Consider the following 15,224-nt stretch of genomic DNA (forward strand, 5'->3'; position numbering starts at 1 on the left):
TCAGTCTCTCTTGTTTGTGTGTGTGTGTGTGTGTGTGTGTGTGCGCGCGCTTGTGTGTGTGTCTTCCTTGAAAGAGCTGCATCTCTTTCATTGCATTGGTTCTCCCAATCTCTTTGCTCCCTCTCTTTTCTTCTCCATTCCTCTATTTCTTGTTGTCCTCTTCTTGATTCCCTAATTCACAAAAGCCACACAAATTCAATAGCTGTGGCTTTGTTTCTACATTGTAACTTTCAATATTTTATTAGAAAACCAAATTGAAAGCTGCCTAATGATCCCAGGAGAAGACTCTCCCAATTTAACATAACCTCAAACAACATTTGAGAGGCAATTTCAGAGGTCCACAGTGGAGTGGGTATTGCAAAGCCACCGGTGCAGGGGCAGTTTAAAGTAATATGCATTTTGGTTCCTCCTCTTTGCTTTTAGCACAGCCATGGGGTCCTGCAGACATTTGCTCCCGGTACTGCTGGCTTCTCACTTCCATTTTTATTAAAAAACTAACAAGGAGCATTAAGCAGCTCCCTGTTTAATTTCCCATAGAAAAGCAATAGTTTCAAGCAGCCCACTGGTGGAGGGATATTTAAATGCAAAATGCACAGCTGTGCCAAATGTATGCGCCAGAGCAAAAAGGGTTTTTTAATATGACAGGTTAATACCATGGATTTTTATTTCATTTGCCACTGAAACAGCTAATCAGAGAGAATTGGACCAGTGGAAGCAGAGGTGAAATTGGGTAGTTGTTAAGAGACAAAAGATATTGCTTGTCAACCTTCTATGGTTTTAATATTATGCTACTAGATGCTGCAGAATTGACCAAAAGTTACCCCACTGAGGAGATTTGCCCTGACCTACCCTCACTTATCAGAGATTCTAGAAACTTCTTACACAGAGACACTAAGTGAACCTTGTTTTCATCCAGCCACATGCTCGGTCCCTGCCTCTTTCCTACCCACTGGAAAAAATATATATATTAAAGCAAAGGCTAGAAAAGATCACACAGAGGAAATCGTTAAGGCTTCATATCAGTCTGAACACTTGGCTTCCCTTTGGCTCTGGGTAAATAGACACATAGTAATGTGAATGATTGTAGAACACAGAATGCCCTGGGCACAGATTTCATGAAATCTCTGTATAACTCAGGCAACCATGTTAGATGACCAGCTTAGCCCAGCCCAGCTTTATAGGAGAACAATCGTTTAATTACGTTTTTAACAGATGTCACTCTTAAGCCGATCCTGCTTCCTTAGGCCAGGTTTCCACAATGACCCTTCCTTTTCTTTAGTTCATAACATACACATGATAGTGAAAAACCATGTAATGAATAATAATGTTCACTGATAGGAAATTTGGCAAAACTTCTCAATGGCATTTAAGAGTTAGGTCTGTTTTGGGGCGCCTGGGTGACTCAGTTAAGCATCCCACTTCAGCTCAGGTCACAATCTCGCGGTTTGTGGGTTTGAGCCCTGAGTCGGGCTCTGTGCTGACAGCTCAGAGCCTGGAGCCTGCTTTGGATTCTGTGTCTCCCTTTCTTTCTGCCTGTCCCCTTCTCACACTGTCTCTCTCTGTCCCAAAAATAAATAAACATAAAAAAAAAAAAAAAAAGAGGTCTGTTTTTCCTCTTAAAGTTCAAGGCTTTGTCAAAAGATAGGTCAAAAAATAACTTTCAATGTCAAAATGAATATTGACAAATATGCTCTGAATTGTCTTTCTTAGAATTTTTCCTTTTGAAATGAATTTTTCTTGGCCCCAGGGCACTTTCTCTAACATCACTATTCAAGTTCTAGCATTCAGCTTCTAAAGTCCAGACCCACTGGCCACCTAGATTCCATTAGAATACATCTATAAAGTTTTGACAAATATGTTCTGGTTTCAAATAGTAGAAAGGTCAAGTGATTAAGGTGTGAAAGAGGCCACAATCCACATACGTGAAAGGAACAAGGTGTTAGAAGGTCCTAAGCAGTAGATAGATTGCCGCAGAGTAAAGTAAGGAAATGTTTTCCATTAATTTGTTTACTGATAGCTCAGGGAACAGTTCCTTTGCTTTCAAATTAAATCATTTCTGCTCTGCTACCCAAGACAAGCATCATGCAGTAACCATCTGAGGATCTGAGTGATGTTTTCAACAATAAATTGAAAACAGCCATTTACAAATGACTGCTTTCATATAGGTCCTTCTTCTGTTAGCTAAGGCAAAAAGAGAAGGGGGGGTGGGGAGAGGGAGAGAGAAAGAAAGGGAAAAAGAAAATGTATGTGTAGAAATTAATTATTAAAGGATTGAACTGAGGGGAAAGACTATTATATTTCCAGAGGAGGATAGATCACCTGTACTTTTATTAAGTAGGCACCTGTTGTAAGGATAAGTCTGAAATGATGTTTCCATTTATTCTGGTTAAATGGTGGTATGCATGTATGATGTAGCATCTGAACACTGAGGCCAGAATACACATGGATAACAATATTTGCTGCCATTTGTTAAGTGTCTGTTACATGTCAGGTGTCACATTAAGTGCTTTGTAAAAAAAGAAACTCAAAACCTTGTTAGATCAACAATGAGAATAGCTGGAGAATGATATTTGGGTGTTAGGCCATATAGCGAAAATCTGATTACCATAAAGCATAATTCTTCCTACTTCCACTCTCTTCTCTCTTCGTTCTTGCTATTGTCCCATTGGTACCAACTCTCCTTCCATCCCCTCATTCCTAACAGCACACAATCTGCACACTGATGCAATAGCCTTTGGTCTAATTCTAAGTCAGCACAATTGGGTGCCCCCCCAGCTTTATTGGGGTATAACTGACAAATAGAATTGAACGTTTATCTTCTGTTATGCCCAGAATTCGTGATCCCCAAAGACCACCAGGGAGCCGAGTCCGATGCAAAAGCAGAAGAGCCTTTATTCGAGCTAGCTCGAGCTCATTCCCCTACCTGCACCGACGCAGCGGTGAGATACCAGGGAGAGAGAGCGAGTTTCAAAAGGACAAAGGTTTTATTGGGGCCTAGGGGCAGTTGGTGAGGTAATGGCTGTGGCCTCAGCTGACTGGCTGGGGAAGGGTCGGACTCCTGTTACCTAGGTCGCTGGGCGTGTTTTGAACAGGAAGTTTGAACAGGTGAGCGGGAGGTTACTCAAGGGGAGGAGGCGTGGTCTAGGTGAAGGACACAGAACAAGATGGAGTCAGCAGGCATAGGCCCGCCCTTTCATTCCCCCCTTGTGATGTAGCTTAGGGACCCAATCATGGGACCGGCTGCATTTACGGTGACAAGGGGAGCAGAGTTTGGAGGTTTACGCAAAGTTCTGGGAAGCAAGTGTCCCTGGGGTGGCTCTGGGAGGTCTGATTAAGTATTGTCCCCGAGCTGGTGTCTATGATCTGCCAGGTGATGTTTTGGGGGGCGTGGGGACTCCCGGCAGCATGAGCAATGACAAGCAGAGTTAACAGAGTTACCAATATTAGGTGGGTCAAATGCGCTGTAGCTTGAGCTTGAGCGGGTTGTGTTGGTCCCGACTGATGGCCCATCGCGTGACGAAGTCCTTCCGGATCCAGGAGGGGTCCACTGGCCGAAGGTGGGTGTGATGGACCCAGGTCTACTTTGAGAGCGGTGGGGGTTGTCAGCACCACGATGTAGGGTCCCTTCCAATGCGGCTCGAGGGTCTCTTGGTGGTGCCTCTTGACATAGACCCAGTCTCCCGGCCTGTACTGATGAGGTATCGGGGTCGGGCCAGCCTCGTAGATGGGACGGAGGCATGGCCAAATGTCCTCGTGCACCCTCTGGAGCCCTCTCAAGGAAAGAAAAAGTTCTTGATCTTTAAACTCAGCAATAAGTTCAGCTCAAAGGCTGGGAATAACAGGGGGTGGCCTGCCAAACATGATCTCGTAGGGAGTAAAACCCAGAGTGTAAGGAGTGCTTCTAACCCGGTAAAGGGCGTACGGTAGGAGAGTTACCCAGTCCCCGCCAGTCTCCATGGTTAATTTGGTAAGGGTCTCTTTTAGGGTTCTATTTATTCTTTCTACCTGTCCTGAGCTCTGGGGCCTATAAGCACAATGTAATTTCCAGTTTTCCCCCACCACCTTGGCTACTGCCTGTGTTACCTACGACATAAAAGCTGGTCCACTGTCTGATCCTACCATGGCAGGAAAACCATACCTGGGTAAGATGTCTTCTAGTATTCTTAGCCACCGTCTGAGCTGTTTCATGCTTGGTTGAGTATGCCTCCACCCAGCCAGAGAAGGTGTCTGTAAATACTGAAAGATATTTATAACCATACTTTCCTCGTTCGACTTCAGTGAAGTCGACTTCCCATTGGGCTCTTGGTCTGGTGCCTCTGAGCCTGGTTCCTTTTTATATTTGATGTGGCTCTCCTCACGTTGGTGAGTTGGCAGGTCTTGCAGGCAGATACAACTTGCTCTATTTTGGTGTCCTGTTGGTGAATCTTGATTCTGGCATGTCTGTCGGATTAAGTCTTTTAATTTTTGGGCCCCCATGTGAATAGACTGATGCATGTGCTCTAATATTGAGACTCTGAGCCAGTCTGGCAGCAGGAGCTCCTTGTTAGGTGTATACCACCATCCCTTTATCTCCTGGGCCATGGGGAGTTTCTTGATCTGCTGTAACTCCTCTTGGGAGTATTTGGGCAGGTCTGGTAAAACTGGGTCTCCCAAGTCCGGTAGTTGTTAAGCCATTTTCTAGCTCCCAACGTTAGCACCTTGGTAAGGGCGACGAGCTCTGCTTGCTGGGCTGATGTTCCAGAGGGTAGAGCCTCCACCCATACGGTGTCCGTTTCGGTGACCACCACTGCACCCGCATACCTGTGTCCATCTCGCACAAAGCTGCTGCCATCAGTGAACCAAGTAGCCTCGGCATCGGGGAGGGGCCGGTCGGTCAGGTCCGTCCAGAATCCATGTACTTCTTCCAGGATTCCCGCACAGTCTTGTAGTGGAGCACCCAGGTCAGGGTCGGGCAGCAGGGTTGCAGGATTGAGGGCTGCACTGGGGTGGAACCGCACTCATGGAGGGTTGAGTAGGAGGCTCTGGTAATGAGTCACATGTGTGTTGCTCATCCATCTGTCAGGAGGCTGTTTCAGGACCCCTTCAATGGCGTGTGGGGTCGTGATCCAGATCTCCTGTCCTAGGGTCAGTTTGTCTGCATCCTTTACTAGGAGTGCTGTCGCCGCAATAATTCTTAGGCATGGCGGCCAGCCGGCAGCCACTGGGTCTAGTTTCTTAGACAGGTAAGCCACTGGGCGGTTCCAGGGGCCTGAGGCTTGAGTTAGAACCCCTTTTGCTATTCCCTTATGTTCGTCTACAGAGAGGTGGAAGGGCTTTGTAATGTCTGGTAGGCCCAGGGCTGGGGCACTTAGGAGGGCCTTTTTTAACTGATTAAAGGAAATTTCTTCTTTTTCAGTCCATTTAAATGTTTTCCCCTCTTTGGTAGCTTCATATAGGGGCCTGGCGATCTCAGCAAAACCTGGAACCCAGAGGCGGCAGTAGCCGGCTGATCCTAGGAATTCCCTCACTTCTCTTCGGGAGGTGGGAGTAGGGATCTTTAGGACAGTTTCTTTTCTGGCATCTGATAACCACTGCTTTCCCCCCCAGGATATATCCCAGGTAACTTACCCTCTCACTGCATATCTGAGCCTTCTTCGAGGATGCCCAGTACCCTAAGGCCCCCAGGGTAGCCAGCAGACCCTGGGTCCCTCACTCACAGTCTTTGGCTGTGTCGGCAGCAATCAGTATGTCATCTACGTACTGTAGAAGGGTGAGGCCAGGGTGCTCCCTTCTGTACTCACCCAGGTCCTCATGTAGTCCCTCGTCGAAGATGGCGGGTGAATTTTTGAATCCCTGTGGTAGCCATGTCCAGGTGAGTTGCCCACTGTAGCCCTCCTCCGGATCATGCCACTCGAAGGCGAACAAGGGTTGGCTCTGGGGTGCCAGCAGCAGACTGAAGAAGGCATCCTTTAAATCTAGTACAGTATACCAGACCCTGGAGGGCGCCAAGGAGCTCAAGAGAGTATATGGGTTGGGAACAGTTGGTGTATGTCCGTGACCCTCTTATTTACTTCCCGGAGGTCTTGTACCGGTTGGTAGTCATTTGTGTGAGGCTTTTTGACCGGCAGTAGGGGGGTGTTCCAGGCAGACTGGCAAGGAACTAGTACCCCTAGGCTTCGTAGTCTCTGGATGTGTGGCTGGATCCCCTTCCAGGCCTCCTGAGATATGGGGTATTGTTTGATCCTTACCGGACTCTCTCCTCTCTTGAGCTCTACCAGGACTGGGGTCCTGTGAGCGGCTAGTCCCATCCCCCCCATCTCTGCCCAAACCGAGGGGAATTCTTGAAGCCATCTGTCTATATTATCCTCTCTCGGGAGCGCCTCCTAGTGGAGGCGGTATTCATCCTCCAGTTTCATGGTCAGGACCTGGATGGGGTGGCCCTTGCCATCGGTGACCTGAGGCCCCCCTTGTCTGAAAGTTATCTGAGCTCCAATCTTGGTCAGTAAGTCCCGTCCTAACAGCGGGTAGGGGCATTCTGGTATTACCATAAAGGAGTGGGATACCCGGCCCGTTCCCAAATCTACTGTTCTTCAGGTAGTCCATGAATACTGGCTCATACCAGTTGCCCCTTGTACCCAGGACTTCTTGCTGGCTAGTTTTCCTTGTGGGGTGCGGAGGACCGAATGTTATGCTCCGGTGTCGACAAGGAAGTCAACAGGGGTCCCCTCCACTTTAACAGTTACCCTGGGTTCGGGGAGAGGGTCTGAACCCTGACTCCCCTAATCACTTAGTTCATCTAGCTCTAGGACTTTTACTCAATCAGCCTTGCTTCCCTTCCCGCCTGCCCTTTTTGAACAACCTCGGGCCCAATGCCTTATCTCCTTGCAGTATGTGCACTGATCCTTCTGCAGCCTCTGCTTCCCCCCCTTGGTGGTTCCTTTACCTTTTCTTGCGTCGTCTGCCAGCTGCCGGAGACGGCGGTCTCGTTCCTCGGGGAAGTCAGCAGTGGTAGCTAGTAGTATTCTGGCCAGGTCTCGAGTCTGCTTACTGCTGGCAGCCGCCATGGCGCGAGCCAGCTTGTCCTCAGGAGGCTCCCGGTTATTATATACCATTTCAGCTACCACCAGTAAGTCCTGCAGACTTTTTTCTCCTAGTCTATCTATTTTCTGTAGTTTTCTCCTAATGTCTATGGCCGATTGGTTTACAAAGGCCATAACAGCTGCCTTGCTTTCCAGAGCCTCTGGATCCGTTGGGGTATAGGTACAGAATGCCTCCATGATCCGTTCTAAAAAGGCAGCCGGAGATTCATCTTTTCCCTGTTGTACATTTCCTACCTTGGCCAAATTGGTTGGCTTTCTAGCAGCCATTCGGAGACCCCCCCATTAGAGTCTGGCGGTAGACCCGGAGCCTCTCCTTACCTTCTGCCGTGTTGAAATCCCACTGGGGCCGAGTTAAGGGGAAGGAGGCATCTATCTGAGCCTGGTTGGTGGTGGGATTCCTGTCTGCGCCTGGAACTAGTTTTCGGGCCCCATTGAGGATTCTTTCTCTTTCTTCAGTCGTGAACAGGACCTGCAAAAGCTGCTGGCAATCGTCCCACGTGGGCTGATGGGTAAAAAGAACAGAGTCTAATAAATCAATAAGCCCTGCCGGTTTCTCAGAAAACTTAGGATTCTGAGCTTTCCAATTGTAGAGGTCACTAGTGGCGAAAGGCCAATAGTGATGGGGCTGATTCCCCTCCGCATCTGGGGGTCTGGTGGCTCGCAGGGGCAGAATAGTGGAGTTGGCGGCGGAGGCGGATTGCCCCCTCTGAGCCCTTTGTCTGGTAAAGGGCAGGCTTCCCACTGGAGCCTTTCTGCCTCCTGCTCTCGGAACAGCGTCTGCCTCCCCCAGAGGGGGAGGATGGTGTTCTTCCGGCATCCTAGAGGGGTTATACGGGGGAGGAAAAATTAATTCTTCTTCAGTACCCCCCTGTAGGACAGGGTAGAGGGGTGCTGAAGGCTGGGTAAGACTTTTCTTGTTTTCCTTGTCCCCTGCAAAGCAAGAATGGGTTTTGGCTCCAGAGGGAGCGGGGCTAGGAAGGGCTTAATCCAAGAGGGTGGGTAGATGGGTAGTCTGAGTCTGTCCCATAACGTCCGTCCAGTAAGTCCACAGAACAAAACAGAGAAACACAGAAACAGACAAACAGATGGCTCTTAGAAAGTCTTCCAACTCCACGGAAGCAAAACTGAAAGCTAGCTTAGACCTTTGAGGGGATTCCACGTCCCTCCAAAACTGATGAGGGGATTCCACGTCCCTCCAAAACCGAAAGCTAGATAATGGCCTCACGCCGACCAGCGGAAGCGACCCGCCTCGTCTCAGACCTTTGAGGGGATTCCATGTCCCTCCAAAACAGATGAGGGGATTCCACATCCCTCCAGAAGAGAGAATCGGAATGTCTTCCGAAACTCCCGGCCTGTGGTCCTCCAGTGCGTCCACTTAGACCGCATCAGGCACTACCAGAATTCCAGAAATGAGCTCACACAGAAAAGGCAGAACAAACAGACAGACACTAACCGTGGCCAGTCAGGCTCTCCGGGTCGGGGGTCCCTCAGGGGTCTTGGGGATCCCGGACGAGCCCCCAAATGTTATGCCCAGAATTCGTGATCCCCAAAGACCACCAGGGAGCCGAGTCCGATGCAAAAGCAGAAGAGCCTTTATTCTAGCTAGCTCGAGCTCAATCCCCTACCTGCACCAACGCAGCGGTGAGATACCAGGGAGAGAGAGCGAGTTTCAAAAGGACAAAGGTTTTATTGGGGCCTAGGGGCAGTTAGTGAGGTATTGGCTGGGGAAGGGTCGGACTCCTGTTACCTAGGTCGCTGGGCGTATTTTGAACAGGAAGTTTGAACGGGTGAGCGGGAGGTTACTCAAGGGGAGGAGACGTGGTCTAGGTGAAGGACACAGAACAAGATGGAGTTGGCAGGCGTAGGCCCGCCCTTTCACTTCATTTCTGAGTATAAAAAGAAAAGTTTACAAATAAACAAACTCCCATGTCTCCTTTCATCTTCTGCTTCCTTCTTTCTCTTTTTGTGTAAATAAATGTAAACAGGCCAATGGTGCCAATTCATATGCCTAAAGTACTCATGTTTTTCTGCTGGTGACCTACTTCAACGAACACCTCAAAAGCTAACCTTGTGCCTTTAATTTATATAATAACTCTAGGAAATAAGTCCTATTCTGATCCCCTTGAGTTAAAAATGGCTCCAGCAGCACAGAGGTCTGTCTGGCCTTTCTCAAAGTTCCTCTCTAGGTCTAAAATAGACTATGAGAATAGCTTTATTCCCTTGAGCACAGTAAAAGGGTGTTCACAATTAAGCTCTACAATTTATTTACTTATAATTATGCTTGTCTCTGCAGATTGCCTTTTCCTTAGCTTTTCAATGCCTGAGTCTAAAGGCATCATGTGCTTTTTATAGGCCAAATATCTTCTAAAACTTTTTAAAAGTGGGTTTAGTTTTTCCACTAACAAGAACTTATTCAGTCAGAGAAAATCAGTAAGACAGAAGTAACCGAACTAGTAGAGTTCTAGGTGATAATGTTAATGAAGTTCTAATTTGGCAAAGTCAAAATGGGGAGTTTCTGTCACTTTATAGTCTGTATTTTTGGTATTTTATTTATTCAATTTTACCCCTTTATACAAAATCCCTATAGGGAGAAGGTAACACCTAAGAAGTAAGAGTTGGCATTTAGAAGAATCTAAAGTGATTCATTTATTCTTTAAGAAAAAAAATCACTGTAATCTGAAATTGGTTGGAATTGATACCAATAATGACAAAGGGAGCATACTGTTTATATTTTGTCTTAACAGAGGAGACAAAAATGAAACTTTGAAAGCTAAACAGAGGCAAAACCTTTATTACCTTTTTGTTCATTGATGAGGGAGCATAAGGCAGGCTAAGATCAAAGTACAGGCTAGCACACCCAGCCCCATCCCCCACGTGGGATAAGCGTGATATTCCTCAGGCACTGCTGGCTGCCCAAGAATGAAGGAAAGGAAAGAAGACAAATGGTTAAGTGGTACAGATCACAGTCATGCAGGACATGAGTCTCCATCAGAGTACAAATGTCTTAGTAAATTATAAGAAAAAAGCAATTCTTATCAATAGCCTAGTCTCTAGAAACCTATAGGTTCAGTTTCCTAGAACCCCAACATCACCCCTCCATAGTGATATGGGGAACAAAGGCAAGAAGGAAATGGCAGATAACATTAAATTTCCTTAAAACCTGCAGCCCATTGACAAATACTTGAGGGTGACAGAGTAGAACATTTCTCCAGGAACTCCCTACTGTTTTAATGTTAATGTTTTGCTAGTGGGAAAAACAACCTTAGCTTGACAATAGCTAGGCCAGGAGCATCTTGTGAATCTTCTTTAGCATATAAAAATCTATTTGGCAACTTTCTATTTGCCTTTATGTCCCCAACTACATGGTATATAACCAGTCACTGCAGCTCTTTATGCCCATGGGTCCTGTCTATGTGCTTTAATAAAATCATCTTTTTGCACCAAAGATGTCTTCAAGAATTCTTTCTTGGCTGTCAGCTCCAAACCCCATGAACCATCACCCCAAAACTTCTTCACTATCCTTTTGATAAATTCACAAAATCATAACCTAAATTCTACTTCAAAAGAGCAGTTTGATTTTAGGTGTACCCATGTTTCATTTTGTCCACCTGACTCTTTTCTTCTACTCCTATTCCTCATTTTCTCCTTCCCCCTCTTTCTGTTGCCCTTCTTTTTATTTCCTTCCAAAGTACACAGTTTGTCAATAAGGATGCACATGTGGATGTTTGTGTATAAGTTAAAGAATATGCCTCTTCAGACATCAGCCTTTGGGAATTTCAGGATTCAGGAGCAGGTCAGAAGCTGGAATTAGTTGAAAAAGACAAAAGAGACTTTATGGCCAGTAAACAACACTTGATCACCCTGGAATGTACAATTCTGCCAAGCATCAAAGTGTGATAGAGGCCCTCCCTAAGGAATGTGGTGGAGGCCTTCTCAGAACAAAGGAAGGCAACATGCAACGTGGCCCAATCAACTCCTATACATGTATGCATAGCTCTGAAACTACTCTGTAACTTGGGCTATGTCCAGTCAGACTATATGTGTCACCATATATGGAGACAAAGAAATAGAAATTGCATGAAAGACTACACCCCACTGCACTCAGGCTCAACCTTTTTGGGGTCTTAGCCTGCTGAGCCTATGCTGGCACAATAAAGCTGCTTCCTGGAAAGAAGAGCCTCAGTGTCCCATATGTCTGTGTGAGAATCCTGCTACAAAAGAACCTATGCTAAACTTGAGGGACAGATGTTGTTCAGTTCACTATGCCAAAGAATCAGTGTGTAGTTTCGCTGATAAAACTTTTGAAAGATCAGTCTTCTCAACCAAGTGCTATTGAGGGAAAACAGAGCAGAGAGCAAGAAGACAACAGGGTCTGAGTCATACCGTGGATTCATTCCCTTTACATCAGAAAGTGTTCACCTCAAGAACCTAGGAAAGCAGTTAAACCAGCCATCTGAAATAGACATTGTGGACGACCACCACCTACATCAACCTCTTGGTGTTTGTTTTTATTTATGTTTTTATCTCATTGCTCTTGCCTTCTCTCTTTTAGCAATGTAAGAATTCCATGGATAACTTCTTCATTTCGAATTTTAACATTTTCTCTTTTTTTTCTATAATGAAAGTGCTGTTCATTTCTCATAAAAATGTAGAGAACACCTATAAAAAACAAAAAAAGAAAACAGATTCAAGGTGGGAAATAAAGGCAGAAGGAAATGGCAAATAACACGTTGAGAAATAACTTGAGGCTGGCAGACTAAAACATTTCTCCAGGAACTCCCTACTGTCTTAATGTTAATGCTTTGCTAGAGGGAAAAACAACCTTAACTTGACAATAGCTAGACCTTTAGTATCCTGTGAATCTTCTTTAGCATATGAAAATCCCTATGGAAACTTGCCCTTAACTTTACCTCCCCCAACTCCCAAGTATATAACCAGTCTCTCCTCATGGTCCCAGGGCAGCTCTTTCTGCCACAGGTCCTGTCCCCAGGCTTTAATAAAATCACCTTTTTGCACCAAACATGTCTCAAGAGTTCTTTCTTGGCCATTGGCTCTGGATGCCCACCACTCCAAAACCTCATCACTATCAAAAGCCACTTTTAAGAAGTGGCCACTTTAAAAAGACAGCCACTTTTAAAAAATATTGATGTTTTGACTTGACCCTTGGTATGACCTGAATATTTCTTTCCCAAAACATTGAGTTCCTTAAGTATTAGTTGACTTCATCTCAGGTAGAAACTTCATCTTATATACATTTCAAAAAATGGAGGGAGAGGCACAGGTCAGGAATTCCTATAACTTATCTATAACTTATCTATAACTTTCTATAACTTACCTATAAACTTTATCAACACCAAATAATACAGGAATAACTAAAGAGAAAAGAGAAGCTACAACTAGAAGCAACGAAGGTTTACAGGCTTATTTAGCAGTGAAGAATAAGAGAACTAAAAACAGGGAAGACATATTGATTCAGAAGGGACGTGGTTAGCCATCCAGCTTTCCATGTTGCATACAGCTATGCTTAGCCTAATCACAACGAAGCAGAAGCTAGTCGTAAATTTCCCCTCAAAAGCATAAGTCTTTATAGCTCTGGAGACATAAAATATCTCTATAGCATATGTGAAGAAGATGAGAATAACAACTGCACGTCAGTGTCTACTGAGTATGTGTGCATCCACTTCTGTCCTAGCAAACAAAACAACAATAAGGAAATAGTGGTTCGTCCTAGGTTTGTGGGAGATTGGCAGGGAAGAGGTCATAGGTAAGATGGTGTGACAGCTGCATTAGAGTAATATCTCCAATATATCATGATCATATTCATAAAATGTGTTCATGTAAGCTTTCAAATACCTACTCATTTATATTTAGTGTATTCTGTCTTACAGATGTGTAGCACATTTTCCACATTCATAACATCTCTGCTTAAATGTTATCTCCTCAGAGAATTATTTCCTGAATTTTATATATTCAGTAGTCCACCACCACATACTTGTTTACTGTCATGTCACTTGATCTTAATTTCTTCATAGCATTTATCATCTGAAATTATCTTATTTGGTAAATTGTTTGTTTATCTCTCATCTTTCTTCAATAGAATGGAAACCTAATGTAATCAAGGTAGTTGTCTATGTTCTTGATCATTTTATTACTAAATACAGAGCTGAAAATATTACCTAGAACACAGCAGGTATTTGATAAATATTTATGATAGAAATTTAAGTAAAACAAAAAAACCCAAAACAAACAAATTGAATGCATGTAAGATCCATAGCTTCAGTGACTATTTTGTCTTCTTTTTCTTTTTCATTGTTCTGAAAGCAATTTGTTAAAATTCCCCACTGTTACTGTGGAATTTTCTTTTAGCTCTATACATTTTTTCTAATTAACAATTAAAGACATTTTATTATATGCATACAAATTAAGAATCAGGGAGTGGAGAAAGGTGTCAGAGACTAAACAGGCAACAAGTATTCATAAAACATTTGACCTTAAACCAGTTTACCATTTCCAAGTTCTCTTTCATGTTTCTGTCACCTTTCCTACACTATTGTGTCTTCCTTCTTACACTATATGCAGAGAGTCAGGGCTAAAAATTACTCAAAGAGCACTTGTTTCAGACTTTCATAGCACTCATATATAGCTGGGAGATCAAAACAAAGACATCATACACCGTTCAGCATGAAAAAAAAAAGCATGAAAAAGTGTCTTTTTTTTTGGTTTCCTTCTTTTTTTCACACAAAAAAATAATAATATTTTATTATGCATTCTGCATCTTTTAAATGAGCATTGTACTCTGAGGAGGAAAGCAATGTTTTATTTTGACTAACACATGACATAAAATTTCCAGTTGAGTCATGGAAAGAGTGAAAAAAAAAAAAAAAAAAAAAAAAGAGAAAAATGAGCCAGACAGTGAGACAGTGCTGAATGCACAGATAATAAAGAAATGGTTTCCTTGGCAACAACAGCACTTCGGAAGGTTTCAGACAAGAGTACAACTGGGTACAAAGTATCTGATAAAAATTTATTGCAAGAGAAGGAAATTGTGCAAATTTAACAGTACCAGAATATGCACTGTAAATCTGAATGTGATTGCTGAAAATTTAGATAGATAGATAGATAGATAGATAGATGATAGATAGATAGATAGAGATAGAGATATAATTTTTCTAATTGATTTTATTTTCTCTTTTTTTGGTGTGAAGTATCATTTGGGATGAAGTAGCATTTGGGAGGCCCCATTAAAATAACAAAGAAATTTTAAAGTAATCAAAGGATATTTATGCTTGGAAGAATCAAAATCCATTGACAAAAACATCAAAGTATATCTCCAAAAAAGAAAAAAAAAAAAATCAGACACCTGTTGTGGGACTCCTAATATCTCCTTTAAACTCCATTTCTTCAGAGAAGGGTAATAGTCTTAATTTTCAACCATCAAGAATAAGAATTATTTTGGGTCATTTTCCAGTTCTGTACACTTAAAAATAATTTATGCTTAGCATTTAGTTTTCAAAGCTAAATTGGGAGTACAGGTCATCATGATATTAATCTATTGTATAAACTTTGGATAAACAGAGTCAACTGGTCATTCTGATGGGTATATTCTATTACATATAATAATGACAACTTAGTATTTCATCTTCTTAGGCACTGTCCTGCATCTTGCATCCTTCAGGGATATAAAGAATAAAGGCTATTGGATCTCTAAAATTGCCAATTCTCAGGGATGCCTGGGTAGCTCAGTTGGTTAAGCGTCTGACTTCTGCTCAGGTACATGATCTCACAGTTCATGAGTTTAAGCCCTGTGTCAGGCTCTGTGCTGATAGCTCAGAGCCTGAAGCCTCCTTCGGTTTGTGTCAGCCTCTCTCTCTGCCCTCACCTGCTCACACTCTGTCTCTCTCTCTCCCTCTTAAAAGTAAAAACAAACATTGAAACAATAATAAATTAATTAATAAAATAAAATATTGCCAATTCTGGGGGGAAAAATTCAAATGTCTTAAGCTAAAATGTGTCAACATTGTAAAAATCCTATTTAATATGCCTACTCGTGCACAAAATAATGTTTTTTATTATAACATAATTTTATAAAGATGATTCTGGGGGCGCCTGGGTGGCTCAGTCGGTTAAGCGTCCGACTTCAGCTCA

General features: G+C 43.7%; 1 long non-coding RNA gene across 7 annotated transcripts in view; it reads right to left on the reverse strand.

Annotated features, from left to right (window-relative positions):
• Positions 1 to 11,572: 11,572 nt before the first annotated feature.
• The window catches only part of LOC122226004, a 58,420-nt gene continuing 54,768 nt past the window's right edge, over positions 11,573 to 15,224 (reverse strand). For all 7 annotated transcript variants that reach the window (XR_006205444.1, XR_006205443.1, XR_006205442.1 and 4 more), the window contains one exon: positions 11,573 to 11,738. This is a non-coding gene — a long non-coding RNA (uncharacterized LOC122226004). The remainder of the gene's footprint in view (positions 11,739 to 15,224) is intronic.

Source organism: Panthera leo, chromosome C1 (genome assembly GCF_018350215.1).
Source record: "Panthera leo isolate Ple1 chromosome C1, P.leo_Ple1_pat1.1, whole genome shotgun sequence".
Lineage (NCBI taxonomy): Eukaryota > Metazoa > Chordata > Mammalia > Carnivora > Felidae > Panthera > Panthera leo.